Raw genomic sequence first — 23,422 nt, 5'->3', positions numbered from 1 at the left:
GGCTGTTGTACATGTTAACTTCATGCAGCAGAAGTCAAATTTTGTTAGCGTAAAGAAAAATATGTGCAAAATTGGTCAATGGTATTGGTATATTATTGTCACTTGTACCAAGGTACAGTGATAAACTTGTCTTGCATACCGATCGTACAGGTCAATTCATTACACAGTGAAGTTACATTGAGTTAGTACAGAGTGCATTGATGTAGTACAGGTAAAAACAGTAACAGTACAGAGTAAAATGTCAATGTCATGTTAATGCGATCTTTTGAGGCATTGCACAGACACACTTCCAGGTCAAGGTGTTCAGATATGCTTCTCATAGGGATAACAATGTATTCTTATACTCCTAGTTCACATATACAAATCATACAGGATACACTATTTAAACTCCTGAGGACAGAAATTCACCCTTGGTTGCACATGCTAAATGCCCACAGTACTCTGTCCTAAAACTTGGCTGTGTTAACTAACTTCAAGAGCAGAAATGAATCTGCATATTTTACTATATCCGAAGTACACCCCATGTGACCAAGGAAAAATTTCTACCCACTGATCTGTGATAGGTGGCAGAAACATACTGGATCAAAATTTTCAGTTGCACTTATAATCAGCTTTCATCATAATTGTGAAACTGAAAGTAACTTTAGGTCACTGTACATGCACTTATAAAAACAGAAGTCCAAAAGTTGCTTTCCATGATACTCTGCTCTTCCATAAGGTGTGCTGCTATAGCTTTTGTAGTTTGAATCTACATAGAATCAGTAATTCAGTATGAATTTTAACTCTTTACATACTATTCTTACTGTAAAAACACCTGAAATTTTCTTGTTGACTGTTAAAACTCAGTCACACTTCAATGTACTAAGTTCTAATTATTTCTGAACAATCTCCCTGGCCTGGAAAAGCTAAGTTTGTGCATAATGTTTTGTTTCTTCCATTCAGTGATTAAAAAATCCTATGATTTATAAAATAATAAAATCAATTTTTGATTTTACCTCAACTACTTTATTTCAATGTCTGTAGATGGAACTGCACTGACCTGCTTCTATCCTGACCACCAGATGAGCTGCAATATCTTTTCTTCTCAATCCTGCATGTTTACTTTTACATTACAAATGTCTATCCTTGCTCCCTTCTTCTTCCTCCTGTTGATATCAACCAAAGAATGCCAGGTTACACATCCGCTCCAACCACACTCAGTCCTGCCTTCCCACCACTCCTCCTGACAACTCCGTTACCTCTGATTTGTGGCACTTCTTGACTGACATTCAGTAAAAATTCCCTTCAACTAAATATCACAGTGACTGAACCCATTACTAATTGCCCTGACTACATTTGTTCATAATCCAGTGTTAGCTCAATTCCACCAAAGTCATCTTTTTTCGCTTCTTCCTTTTTGTATCACCTCCCCTGAAGCAGCCCCATAACTCCTGGAAAAATTCAGACTCCCCAATTCTGGCCCATGGCACCTCCCCATCGGTAGCCATGCTTACGGCTGGTTGGGCCACAAGCTCTAGAATTCCTTCACTTCACAATGCTCTGAGAGAAAAAAAATCCCTCATCTTAGGGCGGCACTGTAGCATAGCGGTTAGCGCGACGCTATTACAATGCCAGCGATCAGGGTTCGATTCCCGTCGCTGTCTGTAAGGAGTTTGTACGTCCTCCCGTGTCTGCGTGGGTTTCCTCCGGGTGCTCTGGTTTCCTCCCACATTCCAAAGACGTATGGGTAGGTTAATTTGGGTTTGAAATGGGCGGCGTGGACTTGTTGGACCAGAAGGGCCTGTTACCACACTGTAAATAAAATTTAAGATTTAATTAAATTTAAATTTAATTTAAACAGGTGCTTCCTTATTCTGAAACAACACCTCCTATTTAAAGATTTCCCCATAAAGGGAAACATCCTCTCAGGATCTATCCCATCAAGACATCTCAGATAAGTATTGGCTGAACCTTTCCTCAAAAATCAAGCCCTTTATCCCAGGAATCAACCTAATGAATCTTCTCTCAACTGCCTCAAATGCAAGTATATTTCTCCTCAAGTTGGGAGACTGAAATTGCACACAGAATTCCAGGTGTGGTCTCACCAGTTTGAACCTGCATGCTAACTTGTTGTCTTTTATATATGAGAACACGCAGATTTCTCTGTACACAGCATTATGTATCCTCTCTCTACTTAGACACTTCTATTCTTCCCATCAAAGCTGACGTCCTCACATTTCACCTCATTATATTCCAGCTGTCAGATTTTTGATCACTCACTTAACCTATCTATATCCTCATGCAAACTCTGCATTCTCCTCACAATTTAATTCCTGCCTTTGTATTTCAGCAAACACAATTCACATGGTGCCTTCATCAAAATTCATTAATATAGATTGTAAGTAGGTGAGGCCCCAGCACTGATCCCTGTAGCCCGATAATACCTAGATATTGCCAACTTGAAATGATTCATTTATCCTGACTCATTGTTTTCTGTTAATTGGCTAATCATCTTTCCATGCTAATACATCATAACCAATGCCCTAATCTCTTATCTTGCATAGTAACCTTTTATTTGGCATCTTAGTGAAGACCTCCTGGAAAATGAAATACACGACGTCTCCTGGTTCACCTTTATCCACACTGTTAATTACATCCTCTAATAACTCTAATAAATTCAGCACAGCTTTGTGGGCTGAAGGGCCTGAATTGTGCTGTAGTTTTTCTATGTTCTATGTTCTAATTTGCCAAACACAGTTTCCCTATTGTAAAATCATGTTGACACTGCTTGATTATATTATGATATTCTAAATATTCTGCTGGTACCTCCTTAATAATGGATTTGTTCCATTATGCTTGCGAGAAATAAATTTATACAAAAACAAAATAACCATAATGTACTTAGCAGAGAGTGATAAATTAAATCATTTATGAATACAAGGCAATTGTATTCTTAAGAGTCTGTGAGTATTTCAACAATTACTTTTATGGAACATGCCACATTCTTCAAGTTATTCCATTTGCCCAATGCATTCAAAACACAGTTGAAACCACAGACTGAGAAATATGTCCAACAGCCTGCAGGGTCACCAGGTTTCTGGATAGATAAATAGATATATAACATCAATCAAACCTAACTGATAAGGCAATGTTAAGGATCATATAATCTTGTTAATCAATCATTACAGTTCATTACAATTCATAAATGTCCAACCTTACCTGAGCTGGGGTAAATGGTACAAATCATTTGCTAGTACCCCAGGAGTCAATTATAAAAGCATGAATTATAACATATTAAGAGCACAGACTATTATGGACAGATTAGTAAATAACTTGTATTTAGCAATTATAAAAAAATTAAATTCAGATAATAAAGGAATTCTAGCAGCTGCATTCAATGGTTCTGTGCCTTGTTAATCCATTGTAAAATTAATACTGATTTTAGGGGTTAAAATCTGCTGATTTCGGAGAAAGTTAAAAAAAGGTTGCTTTTCTTTTGCACTTAATGCTGGGAACACACTTTAACAGCATATCGGGGAAATGCTAAAAACTATTAACAAATGGATCAGATATTGTGGTCTAATGCAATTACATTTCACCATAATTTATCAATGGGATTATGTGCCAATTATTCTGCAGATTCAAAAACCATAAAGCACAATGCCTTCAGCAGAGCATTTGGGTCTTGTATGAAGAGAGAAAGAAACTGTATCTCCTTAACCAATCATGGCAACAGATCATTAATGCACAGCAGAGTGAATGAAGGAACATATTAAGAATGCTTAGGAGGTCAGGCAGGACCTGTGGAGAGAGAAACAGAATTAAGGTTTCTCATTATTTTTTTAAAATCACAGCTGGAAGAAAGATTAGAGAAAAACAAACTTTGAGATACAGAAAATGTGGAAAGAGGAGAAAAGAACAACAGTGAAGTTTGGTGTAAAGCAGTTCGTAGGATAGATTAAATTTTAAATGGGACGATGATGCAAGGTGAAAGGATGCCAAAAGGCCAGAAAGATCAATGCAGAGGGGTGTGTTTAGGAGCAGCGGAATTACTTTCTGAAATTGATAAATTCACTGGTGGTCCAGAAGCCTATAATTTGCCTAGACAAAGGATGAAATACTGCTTGTCAAGATTATGTTGAAATTCACTGGAACAGTGTAGGATTCCAAGAGCAAAGAATTAAAGTGACAGGCAACTAGTAGCTTCAGATTATGCTATGATTTGAACAGAGATCTTTTGCAATTAAGCAATCTGCAGTTGGTCTCCCCATTGTAGAAGAGACAATATCATGAGTAGCAAATAAAGTATACTAAATTAAATCAAATAGTAAATTAAATTGTAATTAAATTAAATAGTAAAGTAAATCACCAGTTTACCGGGCAATTTAATTTGGGGATCTGGATGGTGAGAAGTGAGCAGGTATTGCTTTTCCTGTCATTGCATTGGACGGTATCAGGAGAAGGGGAAGTCTGATTGGTGGTATTAGAACAGTCCCTTCAAAAGCTGGTAGCTGAGGGAAGGGGAAGAGGTGGTGGCATTATTGAAAGTATTGGAAATTGCAAAGTCCTATGCTTAATTGCACATGTACAATTGAAAGAAGGTGTCACCTGATGTCCATGTAAATAAAAGCAAGCATTGTTTTTTTCATCATTAGGCATAATCATTCTGAACAGGTCCTGCTGACTGGAATCAGCACCCTGATCTGGAACCAGAGGGTCAATTTTACTAACCAAAAGCTACCTGGAATTCTGCCCAGGCATTGGTAGGGCATTGAATGCCACAATGAAGAAGGCTTCACCCTAAAAAGTCCCTGAAAACTTTGTCAGCTAGCAAAGTCCAACCTCCAGCTTTATCGACTGTCAAAGCTACAGGATTTTTTTTAAGTATTCAGAGACATTTCAAAACTATTAAAAATGAAGTAAGTAATTTAAAGTTATCAATAATGTGTAATAATAATAAAAAAATTACAACACAAATAATTTAAGAAGTTGTCTTCCCCCTTTATTATCCACAGCTTATTTTCAAAGTCTCAGATAACAAACTCATCATTAGGGATAATGAATATGTTTGCCAGATGGCATTCATCCAACATTTCATTGGTGGGAAAAGAGTGAATACTACAACTAACTAGTGTGTATGGTTCTGCCATTCCCACACCAAGTAGGCAGCCAATAGTATCTAATGCAGATTCTTATTTTAAGTTTCCAAGGCTGCTTCGCCCAATTTAAATAAAAATGTGTGAGAACACATGATCTATGAACAATTGGTGATATGAGACAAGAAGAGGACTCCTGTTTATGAAACTTAGTGGAAAAGAAGTAGTGAGTGGGAAATGCAGCTGAGCCCAATTCAAAATCTGATTTTGCATTTTGTAAAATATGCTAAATGGTTACAACAGCTGCATTTCTCTACCATGTTCATCTAAGAATACAAAAACAATTAATAATGATTCATAAGAAATACAACAAGTTCTGAAGAAAAGGCCTGATTTAAACATCTATAATTCAATGGGACATTTTCTAATGTTAAATAATGTTGCAAAGGAATGATGGCAGCTAAATATTATATGTTCTATACATTTTTAACAATTGCTAGAAAAATTTGCAACCTGGACTGACATACTGCATACCCACACAATCGTGGCTGGCTTTTCATGCGCAGAAGGATTGCTTCCAATGACATCCTACTGTCTTGTTCAGGTGGACACAAAAGATCCTTCAACATTTCTCAATGTATGGAGCAAATGATAACTGTGCCCTGGCCAACATTTATCCTTCAACCATCACAACTAAAATAGATTATTTTGTCACTCATCTCATTGTTTTTATTTCTACCCACTGCATAAAATGCTTTAACTGTAAATGGAGTCAGGGAAACTGTCCCCCCCACACCCCAACAGCAACTTACAGGGATCCCGCTTCCTGAGCACTCAAACAACTGGATGTAATAACCAAAAAAAACGATGGACTGCAGCTGAAACTTAATCTTTATTTGGATGCCCTCAAGGCAACTTGTCCCTGTAGCAGATTACAAAGATAACAATCTTTAAACCAATTCATCTCCTGACACCCAGCAGGCCCTCAACCATATCTTTGTCTCACCCCCACCAAGGTTTCTAAATTATGTGCCTATCAATGTGGGTGACCACCTTAGACCCATCCCGATCCTAGTGTCCTGTAACAGTGACTCACACAGGGTCAAGGATTTCAGCACCTATATTTTGTCACAGTGACTGCTGTCATATTATTGTGGAATGTCATTTCAACATTTATAAACCTCATTTTCAAAAAATTAAAGTAGCTTTTGGCTCATGAAGCATTGCCTACAGTTTACCTTTGCACATATTGCTTGTTCAAAGGTTTGCTTCAATACTTGTGAGCATCACTGTAACACTCCCATCACTTATCTCCTCGATTGAACTAGGGAAGTTTTGTTTTCCCCAATATTGAGTACTTTTCGCTACACTTCTCTCACCTTCTTAAATAATGGCAAAATTACTCCTGCAATTATTTCAGTTCAAAATGACACTAGAAGAAAGGCATATTATACATAAATATGATACAAATTATTTTGTGGTAAGTTTTCCATCTTCTCCACACAAGCAATATACTGTCAGAGCAGAATACCCAACTGTTGTGGAATGAAGAATTGGCAAGTTCTAATGCCCTGGGTGAGTGGCTCACTCAGATTTACATGATATTCCTGGTGAAGCATAATTATTTTAGCATAAAAGTAATAATCTAAATGTTAGTTAGGAATGAAAATATAATGTTACCAAGCCCAGTCAGGTGCATATACTGACCAGCTAGAAAAGAAATAATCATTGACCCACATTTTCTGGTTCTAGAGATGATTGGTGTTCATTGTCATTCCGCCTTAAAACTGACAGTAACTTCTGAGAATGTGTAGTTTAATGCAAAAAAAATGTTTCTGTCACCGAGTCAGACTTCCTACAACAGTGCACTGTTTTAAAGCTTTTACCACTGCAATCAAGGAAGTCAGATGAATTGATGAGGTTTGGGAACTAATAATGTTGACTTGCTGTGAAATATTAAGATTGTTGCACAAGGCCTAACCTTGAAACTCATGTATTAAACCATAATTACTGCTAGTAATTAGCCCTAACAAAACTAATTATAAGCATATGAATTGTCAATCCCTCATATCAACATTTCAAAAATGTTGTGTTTATAATATTATGAGCTCCTACCTCAATCATGTATGTATCTTCCAACCATATTTTGCATTCTGTAAAAACATTAAAAATATTAGCCAAAAATGTGTCGATTCCCATCTTGCTTCTGTTTTTGACAGATCAAACAGCGTGATGAAATCACAGGTCCTGAATGCAAATAAACCTATGAAATTGGAAAATTACAGTAACTGATACTGCAAAATGGGAGTTCAGTGCTACAACAATGCTAGATGTTAGTGGGCAGCTATCCTCAATGCCAGAGGCAAATGCCATCACTTCACCACTGACTGCAAAATCCAGGCAATTCTGAACTCTCAGGTAGTGTTATGACTTCATATTCAAAACATTCCTTGCCTGTTTTTGGATGCAGATAGACCTGCTGCTCACTCCTAAAATTATACACTTGTGTTTTGTTTTATCTGCTATTTGTTTCTACATGAATTCATTTAATCCATTTTGAATTAAATGAATGTCAAATTAAAAATGAAAATAGACACATAGGCTTTGCATAAAAATAGCATAAATTGTTTTTCTGTGCTTGAACTCCACCTTCTGAAATAAGCTTTGATATTTACTGCACTTAGTGTGCTTTATCAAAAGAATATCTAAATTATGAACACAAGTCAAAGTTATTTTGTATATGTTGCTCAAGACATTGCTCTTCCTTGTGTACTGGATTCTTTATTCCTGTATTAGACTCCTGTCCTTTGTCTCCCTCTCTCTTGGTTCTGTGCCAAAAATCAGCATGCTTAGAACACTTTATCAATAGGCCAATATTCTGCCAAATACATGGCCTTTTCAAATTCCTGGCTTAAAAGAGATCTCCTCATCCTATCAAGTCCTTTCCATGCACATATCTCCATCTTTTCTTGATGTACTGGCTTATTTCTTACAATACTGGACACCATAACCCTTTAATTCAGATGCATTCTCAATTTTCTTTATGAAGATGAGAACAATTAATCCAGTAACTGCCACTCTATTAACAATTATTTCAAAAACGTATTGTCTCGGTTTCTTAAGGCATTAACCTTCTGCTAATGGCAAACTAGGTTAATCACAAGGCACAGCAAAGTTAGGTCTTGTGTATTTAATTAACTCATACAATACTAGGATTTTCAGATCATTCAAATGACGATGCATTAGAAGTGAAGTTAAAGTACTGGAATTTCATTGCATCCTGGTGTATACAACAAGAAACTAATCTGAATCTAAAAGCATGATTCCTAATAGTCATAATCTGTCAGCATATAGATTTTGTAGGATGATCCAATTTCAATATCTAGGAAGAAGAACTTATCCTGTTTAACCAACGTTACCAGGAAACCATCCAAATTTCAAGTCTGCCAATTTTTCAGACAGCCAACAAGCTTCCAGCAGAACAGGTGTTCATCTAAAGTCACATTGGTTCTGCCTTTCTAATGGAGAGGTATGAATGTACATTTGAATGATCCAGCCAAGCAAAGAAAATTCCACTGTTAATAAATATCTTAAAGTGTCATAAAATGGATCATCTATCTTCTGCCATTTCCGTGATATCATTATTTGTCTGTTTCTCCCTCTGGCCATCTCTGAAGTTTGAAATTCTATTTCACATCATTTAGCCAGTTTACACTACCATCAAATTAGTGATCATATGGCTCTTCTGCCCATGTTAAGTAATATATTATTACCTTCACATATTTAAAATTATTCGTAATCTTTAGGTACGGCAGGAGAGCAACAGGCAATTAAGCTTACTCAGTTATGTTGCTTGTGCTCAGTGGCACAAACTGCTCGCATAACCACGCCATCACTCCTTATGCATAATATCTCGTAAATGTTTTAATGTTTTGAGTCTGGTCAAAGTTAATTTATATAATTTCCTGGATACATCAAACTCTCTTATGATCTTCTAAATCTCAGGTAGCCTCAGAATGTTTTTAATTGACCCTGATTTTCAATACTTTAGATGCACAGAGCTGGTGGCTGAGGTGGGGGGGGAGGTGCGGAGGGTGGGTTGGTGGGTGGGGGGGTGGGGGTGAGGTGGGAAGGGGGAATTTGGGAGGCAGGACCCCAACAGAACCAGGAACAGAGACAGTCCAATATGTTGGCTTTCTGTCCATTGCTAGTGCTTCCACACAAAGAGGCATAAGGCAACTCTGCAATGTGCCTCTTTGCATGATGAAGACTGATGAATGAAGTTATCAATTAGATAGACGTTATCAATATGGACTTTAGTAAGGCATTTGACAAGATCCTGCATGCTAGGCTGGTCCAGAAGGTTAAGGCACGTGGGATCCAAGGACAGCTGGCTAATTAGATGAAAAATTTGCTTGGTGATTGGAGGCAGACAGTGTTGGTAGAAGGATGCTTTTCTGATTGGAAGTCTGTGATCAGAGATGTACCGCAGGGATTGGTGTTGAGACCCTTGTTATTTGTAATATATAAATGACTTGGAAGAGAATGTAGAAGGTATAATTAGCAAGTTTGCAGCTAACGTGAAAGTTGGCAATGTTGTGGATAGCAAGGAAGGCTGTCCAAGGCTACCTATAGGATATAGATCTAATGGAAAGATGGGCACAGTGTTGGCAGATAGAATTTAATCCTGAGAAGTGCAAGGTGATGTATTTCATACACAGTAAATGGTAGGGCACTAAGGAATGTTAATAAATAGAGGGACCGTGGGGTTCAAGTCCATAGTTCCTGGAAAATGGCAACACAGATAGGTAGGGTGGTGAAGAAGGCATATGGCATGTTTGCCTTCACAGATCAGGGCATTAAACATAAAAGTTGGGACATCATGTTGTAACTTTAGGAAACACTGATTAGACCGCACTTGGAGTAATGTGTGCAGTAATGGTTGCCACACTGTGGGAAGGATGGGGTCTCGCTGGAGAGAGTGCAGAGGAGGTTCACCACGATGTTGCCTGGATTAGAGGACTTTAATTATGGGGTAGGCTGTGTTTGTTTTCCCCTAAGTTCAGGAGGCTAAAGGGTGACCTGACAGAGGTATGTAAAATTTTAAGAGGCATAGATAGTCAGAATTTTTCCCTCCATGATAAGGGAATAAAAAAAATGCATAGGTTTAAGGGGAAAGGAAGGATTTTTAGAGGGGATTTTAGAGGAGTTTTTTTCTTTACACACAGAGAACAGTTGATATCTGGAACTCGCTGCTAGAGGAGGTGGTGGAATCAGAAACCATCACTACATTTACACAGGCACTTGAACAGACAAGGCATTGAAGGAAATGGAAGTATTGTGGGCAAATGGGATTACTGTATATGGACATGGTAGGCCAAAGGGCCCTTTTCTTTGCTCTACAACTCTACGGCTCTACGCACTGGTCATTTCATAGAAAAAGGTGGAATTTAAAATATGATGCAAGTAAGCAAATATCTGTAATTTCCATTTCTCTTAAAAACTAATAAGTAGCATTTACCAGAAGGTAAGAGTGAGGCCTACATTATTTGGAGGTGCCAAGTTTAAAAAAAAAACAGGCTGCAAAGTGACTGACTACATGAAGAAAAGTTGGTAGAGTGAAAAAAATCTCTCATCCCCCTACCTGGATGGCATCTGTAGAATTGTTGCTATATTCAATGTATCTGGTAACTTCTGTGGTGATCAATTGGGAACTAGGAAAAATAAATACAATTACGTCAGGATACCAAACATGCACAATGTCTCTAAGATATAAGATATTTATTTATTAGTCACATGTACATTGAAACACACAGTGAAATACGTCAGCAAAGTAGAGGTAAGATATGACAACATGAAAATTTCAAAAATGCAATCAAATAATTAAATGAAATAAAGACATACTGCTGGAACTGCGTTCAAGATCATTCTTACCATCTTATTTCTAAAACACAAATTAAAGAAGGCTGAAGTTTAATTTTGCCAATTTTACATAATTGTCATCAAATCATTTTCAGCCTCCTGACTTTATTCATGTCTTCCTAATTATTAACATCTATATCCTTGTTTTATTCACAATCTTAAAGTTCTATGCACTGAGGATCCATGCCACAGCAATATTTCAGCTTCTTGGAGACAAATTGCCCATTTAGATTTTCTTATGCAAATTTCCACTACTTCAGCAGTAGATTCCACCACTACTGTGGCAAAAAAAAAATCGCCTTTAACGGAGTTTAGGCTTTAAGGTATACCTCAAGGAGAGATTAAACTAAAAACATAAGAAACAAAGCCAGAGGGCCCCTTGTTGTTTTTCTGCCATTAAGTATGATCATGGCTGATCTCCTGCCTCACTGCCACTTTCCTGCACTAACACCATCTCAACTGATTCAATTATTGATCTCTGTCTTAATGAGCTCCAGCAACCTATTGGGTTTTTCCTCAGATAAACTGCTTACTTGTTACCCTAAATCTATGCCCTCTAATTTTAGATACCTCTGCTATCGGGGAAATGTTCTAGCCCAATCAGATCCCCCACCCCCCTACCCCCTCAGCTTCATCCACTCCAGAAAACAAACCCAGACAATCCAGTCTCTCCATATAACTGAAATGCTCTATTCAAGCAACATCCTGGTGAATCTCCTCTGCACCCTCTCCAGTGCAATCCCCTCCTTCTTGTAGCTTGGCAAGGAGAATTGGACACAGTAGTCCAGCATGGCCGAACCAATGTTTTTATAGAATGAGACCAGATCCCTGCTCTTATATTCTATGCCCCAGCTAATGAAGGCATATGACCCATATGTATTTTTCACAGCCGTATTCACCTGTGCAGGTTCATTTAGGGATCCTTGGAATAGAGGCCCCTCTATTCCTCATTACTCCCTAGGGCCCCACCATTCATTGTTTATGTCCTGCCTTTATTAGTCCTCCAAAAGTACATCACCTCACACTTATCAGGATTAAATGCTTTGGGATTTTCCTTAGTCTTGTCTGTCATTGATTTTTTGTGCCCCCTCTATGCCCTCTAATTTCTTTTTGTTTGTATTCCTCTACACTTTCTGTCCTCCTGAAGTATCTCCCCCTTTCAGTTTTCTATACTTGCCATTTGCTTCCCTTTTTATCTTTATCCAATTCTTGATATCTCTTGACATCCAGGGTTCCTGGGACTTGTTATCTGTAACTTTCACCCTTATGAGAACATGTTAGCCCTAAATTCTCATTATTTCACCTTTGAGTGACTCCCACTTGTCAGATGCAGACCTACCTGCAAGTTGCTGCTCCCAGTCTACTTTTCGGATCCTGCCTTATAATGTTGAAATCAACCTTCCCCCAATTCAGGACCTTAACTTCCAGACCATCCTTATCCCATTCCATAACTACCTTGAAAACTACACAGCTATGGCCACCATCTTCAAAATGCTCTCCCACTTTAACCACTTGCCCTGCCACATTCCCTAAGATTAAGTCCGGTATCCACCTGACACTTCTCTAGTTGGACTATCTATGTAGTGACTCAAAAAACTCTCCCTGATGCCCTTTAAAAATTCCACCCCCTTGACACCTTTCAGACTAAAATGATGCCAGGTAATATTGGGAAGTTGAAATCCCCTACTTCTATAATGCCATTGCTCCAACATCTCTCTGTGATTTACCTTTACGTCTGTTGCTCTATCTCCTGCTGACTGTTAGGAGGCCTGTACTGCACCCTCAGCAAACTGAATGCCCTGCTTTTGTTCATAAGCTCCTCTCATATGGCTTCATTTGAAGAGCCTCCCACATTACCTCAGTAATGGACAGCTTAACAAATATTGCAATGCCACCTCCTCTTTTACATCTCCTTGTCACGTCTGAAGATTCTATACCCTGGAATGTTGAGTTGCCAGTCCTGCCCTTCTTTCAGCCATGTCTCAGTGATAACAACAATATCGTATTTCCATGTGCTGATCAATGCTCTCAGTACATTTGCCTTCTTTGTCAGACTCCTTGCATCAAAATAGATGCAATTTAGCCTTGCAATCCTTCCATGTGCCTTATGATACCCATGCTTGCTTTGTCTACTGGACTGACTCAATTTTCCTTCTATGTTTTATTACACATCCACCCTCCAACTGTACATCTTCTCTGTGTCCCACCCCTCTGCCAAAGCAACTTAAGGCCTTCCCAAGCATTAGCAAATCTCCCTGCAACGATGTTGGACCAATTCTAGTTAACATGGATCCTGTCCAGTTTGCTCAGGGCGTCACACCTTCTCCAGAAATGGTCCCAGTGATCCAGAAATCTAAAGCTCTCCCTCCTACACCATTCTTTAGATGATGTAGACTCTTAGGCATGTAGTTACCAAACTTATCCCTGCTGTCCTTCTTTAAAAATGACACCATATTTGTTCCTCTACAGTGATCTGGAACCTCATTTGTGGTCAGCAAAGATTTAAACATCTCTGTCAAGGCCCCAGCAATCTTCTCCCTTGTCTCTACCAGCAGCCAGGGAACATCTCATCAGCCCTTGGGTACTTACCCACTTCGAAGCCACTAGTACCTCCCTTTCAACTTTCATCATCCCCCCTTCCAGTATTTTCCAACTGCAATTCTCCTGAGTAAATACAGATGAGAAGTATTCATTTAAAATTTCTCCTACATATTCTGACTCCATGCATAGACTGCCCTTTTCATCCCTAATGGGCCCTGCTCCTTTTCTGGCCACCCTTTGCCCTTATAAAGCACTTCAGGATTTTTCTTAATCTTGTCCACCAATGATATTTTATGCCCCTTTTTTCCTCTTAATTTCATTTTAAGTACACCCTACAATGTTTATACTTCTGTTTACACTTCTGTTGGGCCTCCCACATTTTCAGTTCTCTATATGTACGATATGCTTCCTTTTTATCTTTATCTTACTCAAAATCTCTCAACATTCAAGGTTCCTTGGACTTATTGTCCTTACTCTTCATCTTTCAGGAACATATTGGCTCAGAGCTTTCATTATTTCACTTTAGAATGACTCTCATTGTTTTTGCCCATTCATTTAACCAGTTTATATTCCCTTATGTTGAAACAGGTCTACAGCGGACACCATCTCTCTGGCCCTATACTCATCTCTGGAGCATCTAGACAGTGAAGACACCTACGTTAGACTATTATTTATTGACTACAGCTCTGCCTTCAATACTATAATTCCAAGCAAACTCATCACCAAACTCTGTGACCTGGGACTCAACACCTCCCTCTGCAACTGGATCCTTTACTTCCTGACAGACTCAATCAGTAAGGATAGACAGCAACACCTGCACCACTATTATTCTCAACACTGGTGCCCCACAAGACTGTGTCCTCAGCCCTCTACTCTACTCCCTATACACTCATGACTGCGTGGCCAGATTCTGCTCTAACGCCATCTACAAGTTTGCAGATGATACCACTGTAGTGAGCCGTATCTCAAATAACGATGAGTCGGAGTACATGAAGGAGGTAGAGAGCTTAGTAACATGGTGTCATGACAACAACCTTTCCCTCAATGTCAGCAAAACAAAAGAACTGGTCATTGACTTCAGGAAGGTGGTGGGGGAGGGGGGTGGTGCACATGCACCTGTCTACATCAATGGTGCTGAGGTTGAGAGGTTTGAGAGCTTCAAGTTCCTCGAAGTGAACATCACCAATAGCCTGTCCTGGTCCAACCACATAGATGCCATGGCCAAGAAAGCTCACCAGCGCCTCTACTTCCTCAGGAGGCTAAAGAAATCTGGCATGTCCCCCATGACACTCACCAATTTTTATTGATGCACCACAGAAAGCATCCTATCTGATGCATCAGGGCTTGGTATGACAACTGTTCTGCCCGTAACCTCAAGAAACCATAGAGAGTTGTGGACACAGCTCAGCACATCACAGAAACAAACCTCCCCTCCATGGATTCTATCTATACTTCTCTCTGCCTTGGTGAAGCAACCAGCATAATCAAAGACCCTACCCACCCAGTCCATTCTCTCTTCTTCCCTCTCCCGTCAGACAGAAGATACAAAAGCCTGAAAGCATGTACCTCCAGGCTCAAGGACAGCTTCTATCCTGCTGTTATAAGACTATTGAATGGTTCCCTAGTACGATAAGATGGACTCTTGACCTCACAATCTACCTTGTTATGACTTTTCACCTTATTGTCTACCTGCACTGCACTCTCTGTAGCTGTGACACTTTACTCTGCATTCTGTATTGTTTTACCTGTACTACCTCAATACACTGTGTAATGAATTGATCTGTATGAACGGTATGCAAGACAAGTTTTTCACTGTACCACTAAACCAATTCCAATTGAAGAACCCATGCATCCTCCTCACAGTCCACACAGCCACCTACTTTTGTATCATCAGCAAACATGGATATATTATATTTCATTCTCTCATCCAAATCATTGACACAAATGTGAAAATCCGGGGCCTCGGCACCAATCCCTGCAATCACAGGTGCCCAACCTGAAAGTGACCAGTTTATTCCTGCTCTGTTTTACATCTGTTAACCAAACCTCAGTTTATCCACAACATGACACACTCTAATTTTATTTAAAAACCTCTTTATGTACCTTATCAAAGACCATCTGAAAGTTCAAATACACTACATTAATTGGTTCACCCTTTTCTATTTACTAGCTATAATCTGAAAAAATTCCAACAGGTTTGCCGAACAGGAATCCTTATTCAAATATCCATGTTGACTTTGCCCAGTCCTATTATTATTTGCCAAGTGTCCTGTAATCATTTCCATCATAATAGATTCCAGTAGTTTCTCTACTACAATTCCATGTTAGTCAAAGAAACAGTCAGGGAACACCTGTTTAAATGGGATAGGATTGGGAATAAGCTACCTAGTTCTTGACACATTTAGCCAGATTATGGAATCAAGCATAGCTGGCACAGCGGAGGTATCCCACAGGTAGAGTTGCCTTTATGTAGAGCATTTCAACAAGACTGAACAGTCCAATCCACAAGGGTGAAACTGAGCTTCCAGTTACCTGTCATTTTAGTTCTCTCTCCCACACCCATTCAGAGCTCTTACACTATTCTAATGAAATGTAACACAACATCTTCCATCGAGGCACTCTACCATTCTCAGGGCTCAACCACGAGTGCAACATTCTCAGATAGTCTAGAGAAACAAACGACTGCAGATGCTGAAATCTAGATGAAAAACACGATGATGCAGGAGGAACTCAGCAGGCCAGGCAGCATCCATGGAGAAAAGCAGGCGGTCAACATTTCAGGTCAGGACCCTTCCTCAGGACTGAAGATAGGAAAAAGGTAAGCCCAACATGTAGGAGGGAAAAGCAGAGCAGTGATAGCTGGACAAAAGATGGAAGGCGGGGTGGGCACAAGGTGGTGATAGGTAGATGCAGGCAAGAGATAGTGATAGGCAGGTGTGGGGGAGGAGAAGAGAGTAGACCCACCAGGGGATGGGTCAAAGGTAAGGAGGAAATTTGGGGGTAGAAAAAAAGAGATAGGCTAGGAGATGGAAGAAGAGGCATGGTTGGAGGTGGGGATGGGGGTGGGGATTACTTAAAGTGAGAGCATTCAATGTTCATGCCATTAGGCTGCAAAGTTCCAAGACAGAAGATGAGGTGCTGTTCCTCCAGTTTGCGCTTGGAATTCTCCTGGCAGTGGAAGAGGGCGAGGACTGACATATCAGTGATGGAGTGGGAGGGGGAGTTGAAGTGACTGACAACAGGGAGATGAAGATCCTGGTTACGGACGGAGCGCAGGTATTCTGCGAAACGGTCACCTAGTCTGCATTTGGTCTTACCAATGTAAAGGAGGCCCCACTCGGCGCACTGAATGCAGTAGATGATATTAAGGGAGGTGCAGATGAATCTCTATCTCACCTGAAAGGACTGCTTGGGTCCCTGGATGGAGGTGGTGGAGGGGCAGGTGTTGCACCTATGGTGGGGGCAGTGGAAAGTTCCTGGTGTGGGATCAAGATGGGTGGGGGGGGTGGGGGAAAGGAGTAAACTAGGGAGTCGCAGAGAGCACGGTCCCTGCGAAAGGCAGAAAGGGGTGGGGAGGGGAAGATATGCTTGGTGGTGGGGTCCTGTTGGAGATGGCGGAAGTGGCAGAGAATGATTTGATGGATACGTAGGCTGGTAGGACGAAATGTGAGGACAAGGGGGACCCTATCCCTGTTGGGTCTGCGAGGGGTAGGGGGTGAGAGCAGAGGTGCGGGAAAATCCCCTCCCCACCCCTTTCTCCAGGACGTCCGAGATGTCCAACTTCTTTACTAACCGTGTAATGCTCTCCAATTCACTTAGACTATCTCTGACTCCTCTCCCTCCTTCCTCGATCTTTCCATCTCCATCTCAGGAGATCCCTTATCCACCAACATCTTCTAAACACCCAATGATGCCCACAGCTACCTCGATTACAGCTCCTCCCACCCTGTCTCTTACAAAGACATTATCCCTTTTTCTCAAATTCTCCACCTCCACTGCATCTGCTCCCATGATGAGGCTTTCCACTCCAGGACATCCGAGATGTCCAACTTCTTTACTAACCATGGGTTCCCCCGACTGTGATCGAGAGAACTCGCACCCACACCTCTGCCATTTCCTGCACCTCTGCTCTTGCCCCCACCCCTCGCAGACCCAACGGGGATAGGGTCCCCCTTGTCCTCACATTTCATCCTACCAGCCTACGTATCAAACACATCATTCACAGCCACTTCCGTCATCTCCAATGGGACTCCACCACCAAGCATATCTTCCCCTCCCCACCCCTTTCTGCCTTTCACAGGGACCTCTCTCTCTGCGACTCTGTAGATTACTCCTCCCCCCTCCGCCACCCCACCATCCCACTCCCACCCTGGGAACTTTCCACTGTCCCCGCCATAGGTGCAACACCTGCCCCTACACCGCCTCCATCCAGGGACCCAAACAGTCCTTTCAGGTGAGACAGAGATTCACCCGCACCTCACTTAATATCATCTACTGCATTCGATGCTCCAAGTGTGGCCTCCTCTACATTGGCAAGACCAAAAGCAGACTAGGTGACCATTTTGCAGAACACCTGCACTCTGTCCGTAACCACAATCTGCATCTCCCTGTTGCCAGTCACGTCAACTCCCCCTCCCACTCCATCACTGATATGTCAGTCCTCGCCCTCCTCCACTGCCAGGAGAATTCCAAGCGCAAACTGGAGGAACAGCACCTCATTTTCCGTCTTGGAACCTTGCAGCCTAATGAACATTGAATTTTAAACACTGAACCCCCCCCCCTTTTTTCCTCCTTCCCTTTGACCCATCACCCAGTGGCTCTGCTTTCCCCTCCTCCCCAGCACCTGCCTATCACTATCCCTTACTTGCATCTACCTATCACCACCTTGTGCCCACCCCGCCTCCCCTCTTTTGTCCACCTATCACTGCTCTGCTTTTCCCTCCTATGTATTGGGCTTCCCCTTTTCCTATTTTCAGTCCCAAGGAAGGTTCCTGACCCAAAACGTTCACTGCCTGCTTTCCTCCATGGATGCTGCCTAGCCTACTGAGTTCCTCCAGCATCATAGTGTTTTTCATTCTCAGGTAGTCTTTCCAGTTTGCTTAGAAGTAGTTAGTTCATGAAAATGGGGATGCTTGGCAGATTGGAAGCACCTCTGGTGAGGCAGTGGGTAGGTGTTTTGGGTCACTGACTTATCACATTGGGAAGGTTGTCTACCTGAGAAACCAGCTCTGTAGTCTCTCTCCACAGGTGCTGCCTGGCCTGCTGAACATTTCCAGCACTTTATGTTTTTGTTTCAACTTTCCAGCATCTACTGTTCTTCTCAAATAAAAACAGAAATTCTGGAAACACTCAGCAGGTTAGGCAGAGGTGGCCAGTTCGGATACAGAATGAAAGTGCGAGTTACTTGACATCGAGTCTGGAAGATTGCAACATGCCCATCAGAAGATGAAGGGTTGTTCCTCAAGCTTGCATTGGCCCTCATCATAACAGTGCAGGAGGCCGCAGATAGAAACTGGGATACAGGCTGTCCCTGAATTAAGAATGCCCAACTTATGGACACCCCTACATATGAACATGCTCACATAATATTATTAAATTCAAAGGTCTGATGTATATACAAACATTCATTCCTACAAATGGCAGAACTAGTTTCCTCTCTCTCTCCACTTTCAGCAATGTTCTTTCTTATCAGTCTTGGGTGCTTTTGATGCCATTGATTACAAAGAAGTATGTTTACCATATCGAGTGATTTTTGTGCATTTTCCAACTTATGGACAAAATCGACTTATTGTCTGTGGAAACAGAACTTATCTATTACCCAGGGACAGCTTGTAGAGAATTAAAGTGATAGGTAATCAGAAGCACGTGGTCACTCCTGGGGACTGAATGCAGGTGCTCTGCAAAATGATCACCCAATTGACCACCCCACCCCCAAGTTATACCTCTTGCAGACAGATTAGTGGTCATTAACAAGACCTGGACACCCTCTCTCAGTGGATACCAATCTGTATCATCCATTGTCTCTTGTATCCATCCTTTGCAAGACAGTCCTACGCTCTCCTCCTCCCCACTTCTCTGCACATTAAAACATTCTTATTTTCTAAAGTTCCTCCAGTTCTGACAAATGGTCATTAACCTGAAATGATAAATTGGTTTCTCCTCCCACAGGCTTAGAGGGACACTGGACAAACACAGACAATGGAAGATAAATGGCAGACAACATGGTCGGCATGGACGAATAGGGCCAAAGGGCCTGTTTCCGTGCTGAATAACTCTACAACTCAGAGATGGTGCCTGACCTGCTGCGTATTTCCAGCAGTTTCTATTTTAACTCAGACTTACAGCTTCTACATTTTTTATTTCTGATATATTAAATAGGACCAACTTAATACGGATTAATCCATGCACATATGTGTCAGTGGGGAACCGTAACACACTATCAGCATCGTAAGACACGTAAAATTACTTCACAGCACCGCTTTCAGGCAAAATGTAAATCATGTCACGAGTTATTAGGATAGCTGACCAAAAGTAGGTCAAGGAAATGTTATTATGTCCCTCTCGTGGTAGGGGCAGTAAAGGACAACAGGTGCACACCGTTCACCTTCCATTAGGTGCCTGGTAGAGAGCAGACACATACACACAGGGCGGCACAGGGGTAGTGCCGCTCCCACACCCTCACTCACTGGCAGCCTGGCCGCGCACCGGGCCCCGTCCTCTAATCAGCCGTCCGCGGCCCCGAGCCCAGGCTCCACTCGCCGCCCGGCTCCGGCTCCTGTTCCCGAGCTGCGGGCACGTCTCGCCTCCCGGCTCCGGCTCCCCGAGCCCGGGCTCCTCTCGCCTCCCGGCTCCGGCTCCCCGAGCCCGGGCACGTCTCGCCTCCCGGCTCCGGCTCCCCGAGCCCGGGCACGTCTCGCCTCCCGGCTCCGGCTCCCCGAGCCCGGGCACGTCTCGCCTCCCGGCTCCGGCTCCCCGAGCCCGGGCACGTCTCGCCTCCCGGCTCGACTCCCTTCCGTGTTTTCACTTCCCTTCCCTTCCCTCTCAGCTTTTTTTCACCTCTGGTTCCTTCTCCTTCTTTCCAGAGCAAAGTCTCCCCGAGTCTGAGCTCCCATCTCTCATTCTTACCACATTTTTGACATTTCCATCCACTAAAATAATGTGAATATAATTTTAAAAAATCTTCAAATGGGAGGCAATGAGAACACAGGAGCAGATTTTTTTTTATTTGCATGAAATCACTTCATTATTGCTCTTTGGAGAACGGCGTTTTAACACAAAGTTTTGCTAACACAAAAGTTTTCGGTATGGATGGCCACATGTGTCTATTGCATCTCTGCTCAGGCATTTCCTAACCTCACCACTCTTCCTCACAAACATATAATAATTTTTTGCTTTAAATAATTCCCAACATGTTTTTTTAAAGTTCATTTAAGACTTAAATATAACAGTTGGTTTAAGACTCTTTTAGTAATGGTTCAGAGCAGAATATATGTGAAACATTGACTGCATATAAAAATATTGGGCTAAATCATGCTAACTTTTTTTTCTCTTGTAACCTCTAGCATTCACTTTATTTACTGCTTACAATCCAGAAGGAGGCCATTCAGCCCATTCATGTTTATGCTGAGCAAGTCCATCAGGCCCATTTTCCTGTACCCCTCCAACTTATTACTTCTCATGCACCCATCAACTCCCTTTGATACATTTATCACTTACCCACAAAGGGGTAATGTGGTATCTAATTAACATAACAGCATATCATTGCAGAAATATAAATGTTCATGTGGAGAACATGCAATCACCACATAGATAGCAACTGAGGTCAGAATTGAACCCTGAACCCATGAGCTGGCAGCACTAACTACCCCACCTCCCCAGGTATGTAAGTCCTGGATTTAAGTAGTGCTGATGCAAGTCTGGGGTGTGTTGAGTGACCAATGCCTGCAAGTATGTCATTCTATTCCAACACTGGACTCTACATGGAATTCATCAGCAGAGCTTGTGGTGTGAAGATTACCTAGCATTCATGTGGGGAATACATCTCTTCAATCCATACCAGCCCAAATGAGATTCCCCATTCATTTTTATGGGAATTCTTGTGATGGGGATTGGCCAAAAAAATTGTAGGTTATTTATTTAATTTTTATCCAGTTTAAATTTAAATTTAAATTTTATTTACAGCGTGGTAACTGGCCCTTCTGGCCCAACGAGTCTGCGCCGCCCATTTTAAGCCCATATTAACCTACCTGTATGTCTTTGGAATGTGGGAGGAAACTGGAGCACCCGGAGGAAACCCACGCAGACATGGGAGAACATACAAACTCCTTACAGACAGCGACGGGAATCAAACCCCGATCGCTGGCGCTGTAATAGCGTCGCGCTAACCGCTACGCTACCATGCCGCCTGTTTATTTTAACATATTTAGGCTATTTTGTTTAAATTTATTATGGTTTAATTAATTTTGTGTATTTTTATTTTTTATCATTTTTATTGACACAGGGGTGTAGCAGTTGATGCTGCCGCCTCACTGATCCAGATACCTGGGTCTTATCCTGTCCTCAGGTGCTGTCTGCGAGGAATTTGTACGTTCTCTCTGTGACTGTGTAGGTTTACTTCAGGTGCTTGGGTTTACTTCGGGTGCTCGGGTTTACTTCGGGTGCTCAGGTTTCCTCCTGCATCCCAAAGACTTGTTGGCAGATTAGTTGATTATTGTAAATTACCTCTTAGTGTTAATTAATGGCAGAAAGGGTGGAACAGTGGGTAGTGTTGCTGCTTCACAGCTCTGGCATCCTAAATTCAATCCTGACCTTCAGTGCGGTCTGTGTGGAGTTTACACATTCTCCCTATGGCCTCTTAGGTTTTCTGATTTCCTCCCAAATTCCAAAGATGTAGTGGTCAGTAGCTGAATTGGCCATTGTAAATGAACCCCAATGTGTAAGAGAATTAGGGTGTAGTTGATGGGCACATGAGAGAGAATGCAGTCTAGGGAAATAAGTGGACAAATGGGATTGATGGGAATTCTCTGAGAGCTGGCATAGACTCAATGGGCCAAATGATCTCTTTCTATATCATAAGGAAATCTGAAAAAGAACCAAAGGGAATTTAATGGGCATGTGTGTGAAAGAAGAGGTTTCAGGGGTGCAGGAAATAGGAGATGAAGAGAATAGGGTTATTGGGATTGCTTCCCTGGGATTCGTCATGCTGTGGCATGATAAGTGTAAGGTCTTAAATATTTAAAACCACTTTACTTTTTAAAATATCTCTGCACATTCAGAGACACTTAAAAGCTGTTAAAACAAAACCTGATAGGTGGTTAAGCACTGGGGCCATTTTTCCTTATTGTCAAAAGGTTTCAGGACTTCAAAGCCTCAGCAGTATGACACTGAGGCCTGATGACACCTTCTGGGCCCTGAAGATATTTTCATATTTGTGTGTTCTTTGCCCAGTTGGCTTTCAATTGAGAAAACATTTTATTATTATCTTCACAGGCTTTAATCCCTTTTGCAGCATAGTAGCACAGTTAGTAGAGCTATTGCAAACTTGGATTGTTTTCACTGGAGTGAAGGAGGCTAAGGGGCAACCTGATAAAAGTATATAAAATTATGAGAGGCATAGATAAAGTAGATGGTCAGAATCTTTTTCGCAGGATGGATATATCAAATACCAGTGGGCATAGCTTTAAGATGAGAGGGGAAAAGTTTAAAGGGGATTTACAAGGCAAGTTTTTTATGCAGAGGATGGTAGGTGCCTGGAACGCACCGCCAGGGGAAGCAGTAAGATAAGATATCTTTATTAGTCACATGTATATCGAAACACACAGTGAAATGCATCTTTTGCATAGGGTGTTCTGAGGGCAGCCCGCAAGTGTCGCCACGCTTCTGGT

At 41.5% G+C, this 23,422-nt stretch overlaps 1 protein-coding gene across 9 annotated transcripts in view; it reads right to left on the bottom strand.

The window, feature by feature from the left end:
- Positions 1 to 20,536, bottom strand: part of rnf180a (ring finger protein 180a) — a 123,780-nt gene extending 103,244 nt beyond the window's left edge. For 2 of the 9 annotated variants that reach the window (XM_052010079.1, XM_052010087.1), the window contains exons 1-5: positions 20,225 to 20,536; positions 10,720 to 10,789; positions 7,191 to 7,228; positions 4,357 to 4,490; positions 1,040 to 1,791 (exon numbers count right to left, since the gene is read on the bottom strand). The gene's annotated coding sequence lies outside the window, so the exon portion shown is untranslated. The remainder of the gene's footprint in view (positions 1 to 1,039; positions 1,792 to 4,356; positions 4,491 to 7,190; positions 7,229 to 10,719; positions 10,790 to 20,224) is intronic. The other 7 variants (XM_052010080.1, XM_052010088.1, XM_052010081.1 and 4 more) reach the window with 6 other exon arrangements.
- Between the last annotated feature and the right edge of the window lie 2,886 nt (positions 20,537 to 23,422).

This window comes from Pristis pectinata, chromosome 2, assembly GCF_009764475.1.
Source record: "Pristis pectinata isolate sPriPec2 chromosome 2, sPriPec2.1.pri, whole genome shotgun sequence".
NCBI lineage: Eukaryota > Metazoa > Chordata > Chondrichthyes > Rhinopristiformes > Pristidae > Pristis > Pristis pectinata.
The sequence above is the reverse complement of the archived record's forward strand: the minus strand, read 5'-3'. Positions and strand labels throughout refer to the sequence as shown.